Source organism: Mustela nigripes, chromosome 8, assembly GCF_022355385.1.
Source record: "Mustela nigripes isolate SB6536 chromosome 8, MUSNIG.SB6536, whole genome shotgun sequence".
Classification (NCBI taxonomy): domain Eukaryota; kingdom Metazoa; phylum Chordata; class Mammalia; order Carnivora; family Mustelidae; genus Mustela; species Mustela nigripes.
The window spans coordinates 33,832,984-33,844,877 of NC_081564.1; the positions used below are offsets into that span (position 1 = coordinate 33,832,984).

Genomic DNA, 11,894 nt, shown 5'->3' on the forward strand with positions numbered 1-11,894 from the left:
AATAACAAAAATCCAGGCAAAGACTTTCTTGGTAAAAATTACTATGAAAACTGGTTGAATGCCAAAGTAACAATATGCCAACTAATATTTTTCTTTCCTTCCATCTTCCCACAGAAAAGACTGAAAAATCTTTGTCCTAATAAAATAAACTTAATCACATAAATTAAGACATTTACAGAGTAAATAAGCCTAAAAATACATCAAATCTCTATTCTTCATAGGTAATATGAGCATTCTTTCCAGGAGATGGAAAAATAAGGAAAATGAGATCCTCAAATCAACTTTTTAGTCGGGATTTGTGCCTTTTCAATTTTCAGACACATAACTTCTCATTTTCCAGGGAAAAATTCCAGGCAAATTTAATATATGGAGTTTAGGATCTCAAAAACCTCACTGCAGATCAAGAGGGCAAAATACATGGGAAGCGTCTGCTTTATGACTATTGTTAAGAAAAAAATAGAAAGCAGTGAATTTTCATGTGTAAATAATGATGAATAATAACCCTGTGTGGCTCACCAAGTAATTCATTCTTTTCTGCTCACTTTACATGTCTCCCCAAATCACATTATTGAATGTTTGGTGGTAAACATCTTTGGAAATATACACTATAATTTTCTTGACAGCAAGAAAACAATGGTTAGGATGAATGTTTCTAAACATAAAAAGTACTTCTAACGTCCTTTGAACCTAAGGATTGGAAATACAAAAGAAGAAAAAACCCAACTCAGTATGTAACTCTGTAATGTATCAAGAATCACAAAAAAACATTAAGAACTACCTCATTTAAATTAAGCAGAGGACTGCCTGTGGCTCACTCATTTAAGCCTCCAACTCCTGCTTCTGGCTCAGATCATGATCTTAGGGTGGTAAGATGGAGTCCCGCATCAGGCTCTGCTCTCAGCAGGGGGTCTACTTCTCCCTCTCTCTCTCTCTTTCTGCCCTCCCTCCAGCTTCCATGCACATACCACCTCTTTCTCTAATAAATACATAAATCTTAAAAAAATAAATAAAGCAGTCTTCTTCACTTGAAGAGAAACCTTTAACAGTTTTAGTTACAAAGACATAAATGAATCTTCAGTAACCAGAAAGGCTTTCCTAAAGAGGTTACAGTCGAGGTAACAGGCATACTTTAAAAAAAAAAAAATTAAGTATTTTTAAAATTATGAAATACTAAAAAACATATGCTAGAGTAGAAGGAAAAACACCCCCAAATCCACGCCCTTTGGTAAATTCCTACACATTTCTAACAAAATCTTGACTGTATACTTTCCTGATCTAAAAAGATAAGCATTTCCCTATTGTAAGAATCTGTCAACATAATTTATTAACTGCGTAATAGTGTATTCTATGTACCAAAATTCAGAAATAGACCTTGAATCCTGATCCTTTCCACATCTTGTTCAATTTTTTTTTAATTTAAAATTGTGTTCTTTAAACAGCCGCCACAGGGGTGCGCTGGCGCTGCTCTACCCCCTGCAGCACCTCTAGCACCACGGGGCAGCGGCAGCTGGGGAGGCTGGTGGAACAGCACTAGGGAAGCTGCAGCGGGGCCTGGCCTCGGCTTGTCAGACCCTGATACTTTGGATGACCAGGTCGAGGTGTTGCTGCAGAAAATGCTTCCAGGGTACAGAAAGATGCAGACACAGATGAACGTCGATGGGCTCCCCAATTCCTGAGTGTCCCACTTTCTTATTCTTTGTCAAAAACTTGATCGTTATTTTTCTCTACCTAAGTAGAAAATATGGTTGACTTGAGATGTGGAATTTTTCTGTTTGGACTGGCTATTTATATATTTTCCTAACCTCACATGACCAAACTTGAGTACTGCTAAGTTGGATGGAACATGTGATCACAGCCTAACTCAAAGTTCACAGAAGTCTAAAATAAAGACTGATTCAATACTTCCACTTGTTTACTGCTATTACCTCCCCTAAAGTTCCTAAGTAGGTTTTATATAACACTAAAAAGCACTGTGCTAAGCATTTTACATGCATTATCTTGACTCTCATAAAGACCCTTTCAAGGCAGTTATTAGCCTCATTTTTCAAATAGGATTATAAAATTTGTACATCATTCAGTAAGGGGCTGAGATCTGACCCCAGTTTTGGTTAGATATTCTTGTTTTTCAAACACTGGAATGAGAAATATAAAGCTTATTTCTTATTAATTTAGCATTTCAATAATTACAGTTATTACTTTCTTAGAGAGATGAACCCATAATTAAACCTAAACAATCCTCTAAGTCGTTCAGTCAAAGGCATTATTATATCTTTCACTCTCTACCTGAATACAATTAGAAGTGCTACTGCCCAAGTTTAATCATTGTTTGTAAAGGTAAAATAAGTATCACTGGCTAAGAGTTGCAAAACCAGTGAGTTGGAATTTAATACTTAATTCTTTCGTTGCTTCAGCCAGTTAATGACCACATCATCTGCTTCTCAAGTCTCAGAGAAAGTGTTGATGTTGCTCCTGAGACAGTTGAGAAGGCTGAGAAGTAGTAGGTTAGTGATTTGTCTGAGTTCCTGCAACCAGGGCTCTGACATCAGGTCTTCTGACTCAAAGCTGTTCCACCAGCACTGCTCTTGCATGCTAGTCAGAGTAACAGGGAATAAGACATCTGTTCTCTGAGTGAGGTACTATGCTAGGTGTTTGTAAAGTAATCACATTGTTCAATAAACTTATGATGGAAAAAATAAAAACGTTATACTAAAGGAGAAACAGAAATTTTTATATCTGGGTTTTCCTAATATGGACCAGCATGAATATTCAGAATTTGGCAAGCTGCTTTAAAAGCTTCTATGAAATGAAAATCTGGCAGGATGAAAATTTTTAGGGAGAATCTAATAATTTAAAACATTATTACATTTATATTAGAAAAATCTTGAATATCTCAGAGAATTTCAAATCTCTGAATGCCCGAAGACAGAGATTTTACATAATTATTCAATCAAGAGTCCATCATATCTATTGTCTATACAACTAAGTTTTGGTGAGATCTTAATCCTCTGCAAAATAAATTGAGGGGAAAGGGTGGGAGTCTTCTAACTTTAAGAGTTAAAATTTGTTGGGACACCTGGGTGGCTCAGTTGCCTGACTGAGCTCAGTCAGCATCTGACTCTTGATTTTGGCTCAGGTCGTGATCTCAGGGTTATAAGAGGGAGTCCTATGTTAGGCTCTGTGCTGGATGTGGAACCTGCTTAAGATTCTCTCTTCTGGGATGCCTGGGTTGCTCAGTAAGTTAAGCATCTACCTTCAGCTCAGGTCATGATCTCAGGGTCCTGGGATCGAGTCCTGTATCAGGCTCCCTGCTGAGCAAGGTATCCAAGTGAAGCAATAGCTATCAAGGAGCTTTGGTGACACAGCGGTCCTGCTCCTAGGTATTTACTCAAGAGATATGAAAACATATGCCCACACAAAGACCTATAAGTGAAAGTAAATACCAACTTTATTCATAATCACCAAAAACCCAATGTCCATCCACTAGTGAATGAATAAACAAATGTCGTACATCCACACAATGAAATACTACTCAACAATAACCTGATACATCCAAGGGATTAATCTCAGAAGCATTATACAAAATGAAAGAAGCCAGGCAGACACAAATGCATCAAACAGCACAATTCTGCTCAAAAGACATTCTGAAAAAGGCAAAACCGTAAGGAAAAAAACCAAATCAGTGGTTGACAAGTGCTGAGTCTGGGAAGGGGGCTAGTTTTTACTATAAAGAGACAGAAGAGGGCTGTTAAGGGACACTGTTCCCTGTCTTGACTGTGGTAGTGGTTACACAGAAGAATATGTTTGTCCAAAACCATAGAAAGTGAACTGTATTGTATGTGAGTCATACCACAATGTATCTGGCCCAAAAAAAAGTGCTCTGGGAGATAAGAGAATACTTAATTTCACCTTTGAAAGATGAGTATGGTACACTGTGGCCCATAAATTTATTATTTTGATAAACCTGAATTCAAAATATATACAAACCAGTACTGAAGAAAGCAATGAAGAAGACAGTTATTCTAACTCTGAAAATGTATTTCTCTATTTTACTTTGATGCTAAAGCTAAATTTCTCTAAACTAACATAATTTTCTTTTTACAAAGAAACCTAAAACAATACTAGTGAAAAATGCAGAACACAAAACTTATATATAATTGTTAAAAATCACCTAAATAGGGGCGTCTGGCTGGCTCGGCTGGTAGAGCATGTGACTCTTGGTCTTGAGGTCGTATGTTTGAGCACCACATTGGGTTCAGAGATAACTTAAAAATGAAAAAATCTTTTAAAAAATCACCTAAACATAGAATAAAAACCTAGAAAGAGCTATATCAAAGTATTAAGAGTAGTCTATGTTTAGAAAATAGCACTATGGGGCACCTGGGTGGCTCAGTGGGTTAAGCTGCTGCCTTCGGCTCAGATCGTGATCTCAGAGTCCTGGGATCGAGTCCCGCATCGGGCTCAACGCTCAGCGGAGCGCCTGCTTCCCTCTCTCTCTGCCTGCCTCTCCATCTACTTGTGATTTCTCTCTGTCAAATAAATAAATAAAAAAAAATCTTAAAAAAAAAAAATAAAGTCTTCAAAAAAAAAACAAAAACAAAACAAAACAAAACAAAACAAAAAGAAAATAGCACTATGAATGATTCCTTTCCTTTTTCTACTTCAATGTATTTTTTTAATTTCCTCACAGAAAAAAATTCCCATTTTGTAAGTATAAAATATTTTTATAATGGCAAGTAAATATTTAATTATTTAGGTATTATGACTTCTTTATCCAGTTTAATGTTTGTAGAATAAAACGATACTCAAAAACACCAACCAAGATTCTTAAACATTAAATTAAGCAAACTCCAAGTATTTAAAATATCTTGATCTTAACACCCTCCCCCCAACAAGGAAGATGGTAGAGTAGGAGGATCCTAAGTTAACTCAATTTAACTAAGTTAACCTCATCCTAAGGATAAAACTTAAGCATACAATCCTAAGGATAACACCCACATGAGTGTAAATAACCCAGAAAACGACCAAAGACTGGCAGAATAGACTTTCCACAGCTAAATATAGAGAAGAGTCCACACTGAAGAGAATAGGGAGGGTGGAAGATGCAGTGGGGAGCTAAATAGACCCATGAGACTATCTGCTAGAGGCAAGGATGCCATGGGCGTAGAGAAGGGACAGAAACAGACCCTCATGCCAAGCACCCCAGGCACAGGAAACCCTCATGGGGAAGAAGAATCCTCATAACATCTGGCTTTGAAAACATAATAATTTTGCGAGTTCTCACAATCAGTGGGGCTTAACACTTGGAACTTAAAAACCAGTGGGCTCAGCTCTAGAAAAGCCAAAAGGCATAAGAAACTGAGTCCCAGCCCTTAAAGTTACAGCATAGAAAAAGCAGAGTGAAAGATGCCTGGGGTATAGAGATTTGTTTACTAATCTCAGAGCTCGGATGCTAGGAGCCTTCTCCAGGAACAAAAGAGGTGGAGAGTGCAATTTGCCTGTCTACCCCCCAGCCTAGATACTCAGACACCTGAGAGGACACCCGCAGACCATAATACTCTCCACCTAGCTTGTATTTCTTGCAGATCTGCCCCTTCCAATATGCCCTTTGCAAGAACCTATACCCCCTAAAGGGGGCAGCACCACTCCAAAGGGATTCCAGTCCAGGGAAAAGGGAGATAACCTCACATCCATCAGGCTGAAGCCACAGTGAAATAAAACTAAAGTTTCTCAGGGGACAACACAGGGAAAACACCTAGCAGTTCGGTTCTACTGCATCTCTAGCAAATGCCTGGTGTGACTCATCTCAAGCCCAAGGCAGCCCCAGACTGGTCCCATAACAATACAGGGACCAAATCCTGCCCACAATGGCAGAGAGAGCCACTGCAGACAACTGAAAGGAAAGTGGCCCAGCCACAACAGTAGAGCAGAGGCAGCACCCATACGAGTCATCCCTGAAGCACCAAGTTCTGGTGAACAGGTGACATGACACTGGAGGGCACTACAGGACCTCTTCTTCATACAGTTGCTACTTTCTAGAGTAGGAGACATAGCTGACCTTCCTAACACAGAAACAGACACAAGAGTTCATCAAAATTAGGAGACAGAAAAATATGTCTCGAGAGAAAAAACAGGAAAAAAGATCACAGCAAGATAGCTAAATGAAACAGAGATAAGTAATACAGTTGATAGAGAATTTAAAGTAATCATCAAAAAGATACCCAGTGCACTCAAGAGTGGAAGACCTCAGTGAGATTCTCAACAGACAGAAACACAAAAAAGAGCAAACAACAAACATAAAGAACCAATCAATCAGAGATGAAGAACTCAGTAACTGAAATTTAAAATATACTAGAGGGAATAAAAAGTAAATTAGAGGAAGCAGAAGAACAGATCAGTGAACTGACGGTCAAAGTAATGAAAAGCAATCAAGCTGAACAGAATAGAGAAGAAATAATAACAAAATATGAAAATATGGGGTGCCTAGGTGGCTCAGTGGATTAAAGCCCTTGTCTTCAGCTCAGGTCATGATCCCGGACCCTGGGATGGAGCCCCACATCATCGGGCTCTCTGCTCAGCAGGGACCCTGCTTCCCCCTCTCTCTCTGCCTGTCTCTGCCTACTTGTGATCTCTGTCTGTCAAATAAATAAATAAAATCTTAAAAAAAAAAGAATTAAAAAAAAATGAAAATAGAGTAAGGAAATGCAGTGACCCCATCAGGGGTTAGAACATTCACAGGAATCCAGAAGGAGAAAATAGAGAAAAGGGGGACAGAAAATTTATTCAAAAAATAATAGTTGAAAACTTCCCGAGTCTGGGGAAAGAAAGAGAAATCCAGATGCAGGAGACCCAGAGAGCTCCCAACACAATCAACCCAAAGAAGTTCCACACCAAGACACATAGTAAATAAAATGGCAAAGAGTAGATATAAAGAAAGAATTATAAAAGCAGCAAGAGAGAAAAGAAAACAGTTACATACAAGGGAAACCCTGTAAGGCTATAAGCTGATTTTTTAGCAGAAACTTTACAAGCCAGAAGAGGGTGGCATGCTATATATTCAAAGTGTTGAAAGAAAAAGAAAAACCTGCAACCAAGAATACTCTATCTAGCCAGGCTATCATTCAGAACACAAGGAGAGATAAAGAGTTTCCCAAACAAACAGAAGCCAAAGGAATTAATCACCAGGAAACCAGCCTTACAAGAAATGTTAAAGAGTACTTGCTGAGTGGAAAGACCATAAATGAGAGTAAGAAATACAGGAAGTATAGCAGTAGTAAAGTTTAGCATAGCAATAAAAATCACCCAAGGATCCACAAAATGAAAGGATGAAAAGTATGATACCATATACCTAAAACATGGGAGGGGCAGACATTTAGTGCTTTTAGAATGAGTTCAAACTTAAGCAATCAACTTAATACAGACTGCTACATGCATAAGATGTCCTATATAAAACTAATGGTAAACACAAATAAAAAACCAGTAACAGATATACCAAAGACCAAGAAGAGAATCCAAATATATTAATGAAGAAAGCCAGCAAACTGTGAGAGAAGAGAGCAGGAAAAGAAAGGAATAGAGAAGAACTACAAAAACAACCATAAAACAAGAAACAAAATGGCAATAAATACAATAAATAAATAAATAGGTACAATAAATACCTACCAATAAATACTATAAATGTAAATGGACTAAATGCTCTAGTCAAAAGATACAGGGTGCTGGAATGGATGAAAAAGTAAGACCGATCTATATGCTGTCTACAAGACGCTCATTTCAGACCTAATGACATCTGCAGACTGGAAGTGAAAGAGTGGAAAACCATCTATCATGCAAATGTAAGTGAAAAGAAAGCCAAGGTAGCAATACTTATATTGGACAAAATAGACTTTAAAACAAAGACTGTAATAAGAGACCAAAGACACTATTTAATTATAAAGGGAACAATCCAACAAGAAGACAAAACAACTGTAAATATTTATGCATCCAATACAGGAGCACCCAAATATATAAAGCACCTAATAACAAACATAAAGGAAGTAATGAATGATAATGCAATAACAGTAGGGGACTGTATCACCACACTGACATCAATGGAGAGATAACTTGAACAGAAAATCAACCAGGAAACAGTGGCTTTGAATGACACATTGGACCAGACAGATCTAATACATATATTCAGAACTTTACATCCTAAAACAGCAGAATACAGATTCTTCTCAAGTGCACATGAAACATTCTCTAGAACATATCATCTACTAGGCCACAAAATAAGTCAATAAATGAAAAAAGTCTGCAGTTATACTATGCATCTTTTCCGATGAAAATGCTATGAAAATAGAAATCAAGTACAATAAAAAAAAAAGTCAGGAAAAAACATAAATACATGGAAGTTGAATAAAATGTTACTAAACAATGAATGGGTCAACCATTAAATTAAAGAGGAAATCAAAAAGTATATGGAGACAAATGAAAATACAATGATTAAAAATCTTTGGGATGTAGCAAAAGCTGTTCTAAGGGGGAAGTTTATAACAATGTAGGCCTACCTCAAAAAGTAAGAAAAATCTCAAACAATCTAAGTTTACACCAAAAGGAATTCTCATATACTGTTTGTGTAAGAGCAAACAAAACCCAAAATCAGTAGAAAGAAGGAAATAATAAAGACTAGAGCAGAAATAAACAAAATAGAAAAAAAATAGAACAGATCAATGAAACCAAGATCTGATTCTTTCAAAAGTTCAGCAAAGTTAACAAACCTTTAGTCAGGTTCGTTTAAAAAAGAGAGAGAAAGAGAGAAGACTCATATAAATCAAATCAGAAGTTAAAGATGAAAAATAGCCAGCACCACACAATTACAAAGGATAAATACTGTTAAATATTTATATTTAATAAAAGAGTATGAAAAATCTTATGCTAAAAACTGGGCAACCTAGAAGAGATGAATAAATTCATAGAAATACATAACCTCCCACACTGAAACAGGAAAAAATAGAAAATTTGAACAGGTCATTTACCAGCAATGAAATTGAGTAAATAACAAAAAAATTACTAGCAAACAAAAGTCCAGGACCTGGTATCTCCACGGGAATTCTACCAAACATTTAAAGAAGAGTTAATACCAATTCTTCTCAAATTATTCCAAAAAATTAAAAAGGAAGGAAACCTTCTAAATTCATTCTATGAGGCCAGCATTACCCTGACACTAAAACCAAAGACACAACAAAATAAGAGAAATATAGGGAAGTATCTTGATGAAGCAGATGCAAAATCCTCAACAAAATATTAGCAAACTGAACCCAAACATACATTTAAAAAATTATTGACCATGATCAAGTGGGATTTATTCCAGGGATGCAAGCCTGGTTCAATATTTACAAATCAATCAACATGACACATCATAAAAATAAGAGAAAGAATAAAAACCACATGAGCATTTCAACAGATGGAGAAAAAGTATCTGATCAAGTATGACATCCATTCATGATAAAATGCTTCAACAAAGTAGGTCTAGAGGGAACATACTGCAACATAATAAAGGCCATATATGAAAAACCCACAGCTAACATCACACTCACTGGTGAAAAACTGAGAGCTTTTCCCCTAAGATCAGGAACAAGACAAGGATGTCCACTCTCACCACTTTTATTCAACATAGTACTGGAAGTCCTAGTCACAGCAATCAGAGAGGAAAAAAATAAAAGACATCCAAGTTGGTTAAGGAAAAAGGAAAACTTTCACTCTTTGCAGATGACATGACCCTATATATAGAATTGCTGAATCACTATATTGTACACCTGAAGCTAACACTGTATGTTAACTATATGGGAATTAAATAATTTTGTATGTTAACTGTACAGGAATTAAAAAAATCATTTGTAAGAACAAAGCTAATTAAGTAAATGAATCTCACGTAAGCATCAGTAATCAACAAAGCATTAGGTTATACCTATGCTGACGTACTTTTACAACCTTTACTTAGGTCAAATGGATTTTTTTTAAGAGGGAGAGAGTAGGGGTAGGTGGGGGTAGGGTAGCAGGAGAGAGAACCTTAAGCAGGCTCTATGCCTACCATGGAGCCTGATTCAGGGCTCTATCTCACAATCCTGAGATTGTGACCTAAACTTAGATCAAGAGTCACATTTAAGCAACTGAGTCACCAAGGCACCCCTCAGATGGATATTTATTTATTTTAAAAAGATTTTATTTATTTATTTGACAGAGATCACAAGTAGGCAGAGAGGCAGGAGGGGGTGGGGGGAAGCAGTCTCCCTGCTGAGCAGAGAGCCCAATGGAGGGCTCCATCCCAGGACCCTGAGATCATGACCTGAGCTGAAGGCAGAGGCTTAACCCACTGAGCCACCCAGGAGCCCCTCAGGTGGATATTTAAAAACAAACACAGAACAAGACATCCTCAAAAAATCAGACTTTATTCAAAAGAATGAACATAATTATAATTAGGTTACAATAAATCTGTTATGATGTCAATGCTCTTTAAGAAGACCATCAGAAAAACTTTCAAACTTTGAATGAAAGTATCTAAACTGAATTTTATTATCATGTTGCTCTTTATAAATTCTGACTGATTAGTAAACTTTTGCCCTAAAAATAATTTAAATTTAAGTGAAACACTACTGAAAACAGAATTTATTCTTTTGGTTAAATAAATCAGCATACAAGTTCATGTATGAACTATCAAAATATATCAAATGGCACCCATTTCTTACATAAACATAGCCGTAAAATTTAATCTTACTTACTTTAAAAGTGGCCCAATAAGGTGCTTTAAAATAATCCAAATTGGATGAAGTGGGGGTATGGATTAAACTGGACTGGCCATATGTGGATCACTGTGGAGCTGAGGGATAAGTAAACTGGATATGGGCATATTTTACTATACTCTCTATTATTATAGGCTTATTTGAAAATTTCTAAGTGCCCCAATGAAATCTTCCTCTTTGTCTTCATGTAATAATTCAACAGGTGAGGGACACCTGGGAGGTGCAGTTGGTTAAGTGTCGTTGGTTAAGTGTCGCACACTTAGCTTTGGCTCAGATCATGATCTCAGGAGTCATGAGATGAAGCCCCACATCAGGCTTCCCACCCAGTGTGGAGTCCACTTGAGATTCTCTCTCCCTTGCTCTCTGCCCCTCCCACTCATGCTCACTTCCTCTCTAAATATTTTTTTACAGATTTTATTTATTTATTCAACAAAGATCATAAGTAGGCAGAGAAGCAGGCAGAGAGAGGAGGAAGCAGGCTCCCTGCGGAGCAGAGAGCCTTATGTGGGGGCGATCCCAGGACCCTGGGATTATGACCTGAGCTGAAAGCAGAGGCTTTAACCCACTGAACCACCCAGGCACCCCTCTCTCTAAATATTTAAAAAACAAAATAGAATAAAAATAATTCAACAGGTGAAAAAGCCAATGAAAATCAATTTTAGTTTACTTTAGCAACTGATTCTAACCACATTAAACATCTGAGAGGAAGACAATGACTTATTCTTTCCTTAAATTACATCAGGCCTAACTCATTACTTTTGGGTATTAATTTCAAAGATTTTTATGAGGTGGTAACTGAAGCAAAACAGTACACAAATTGAGTTGCAACTTTTGAGAGCAGTACAGTAGAATCAAGAAGAAAAAACATTAAAGGAAAATAAGGTAAGTTTTTCAAGGAAAGAAGAAACACTGTATGTTGTAAACCAAAGTACTACTAGTATAATAACAAATCAAGGTAACTGTAGCAAGAGACTAATATGAAATTTAGCACTGAATTTAAAAAAAGGATGAAAAAGTTAATTTTTTAGTTTATTGTAATTAAAAAGCCCTGAAATTATCTGAACTACATATATATATATATATATATATATATACACACACACACACATACATACACAT

The 11,894-nt window shown here is 36.7% G+C and overlaps 1 protein-coding gene across 2 annotated transcripts in view; it reads right to left on the bottom strand.

The window, feature by feature from the left end:
• TWSG1 (twisted gastrulation BMP signaling modulator 1) overlaps window positions 1–11,894 on the bottom strand; it is a 66,907-nt gene that overhangs the window by 34,078 nt on the left and 20,935 nt on the right. The window lies entirely within an intron of this gene.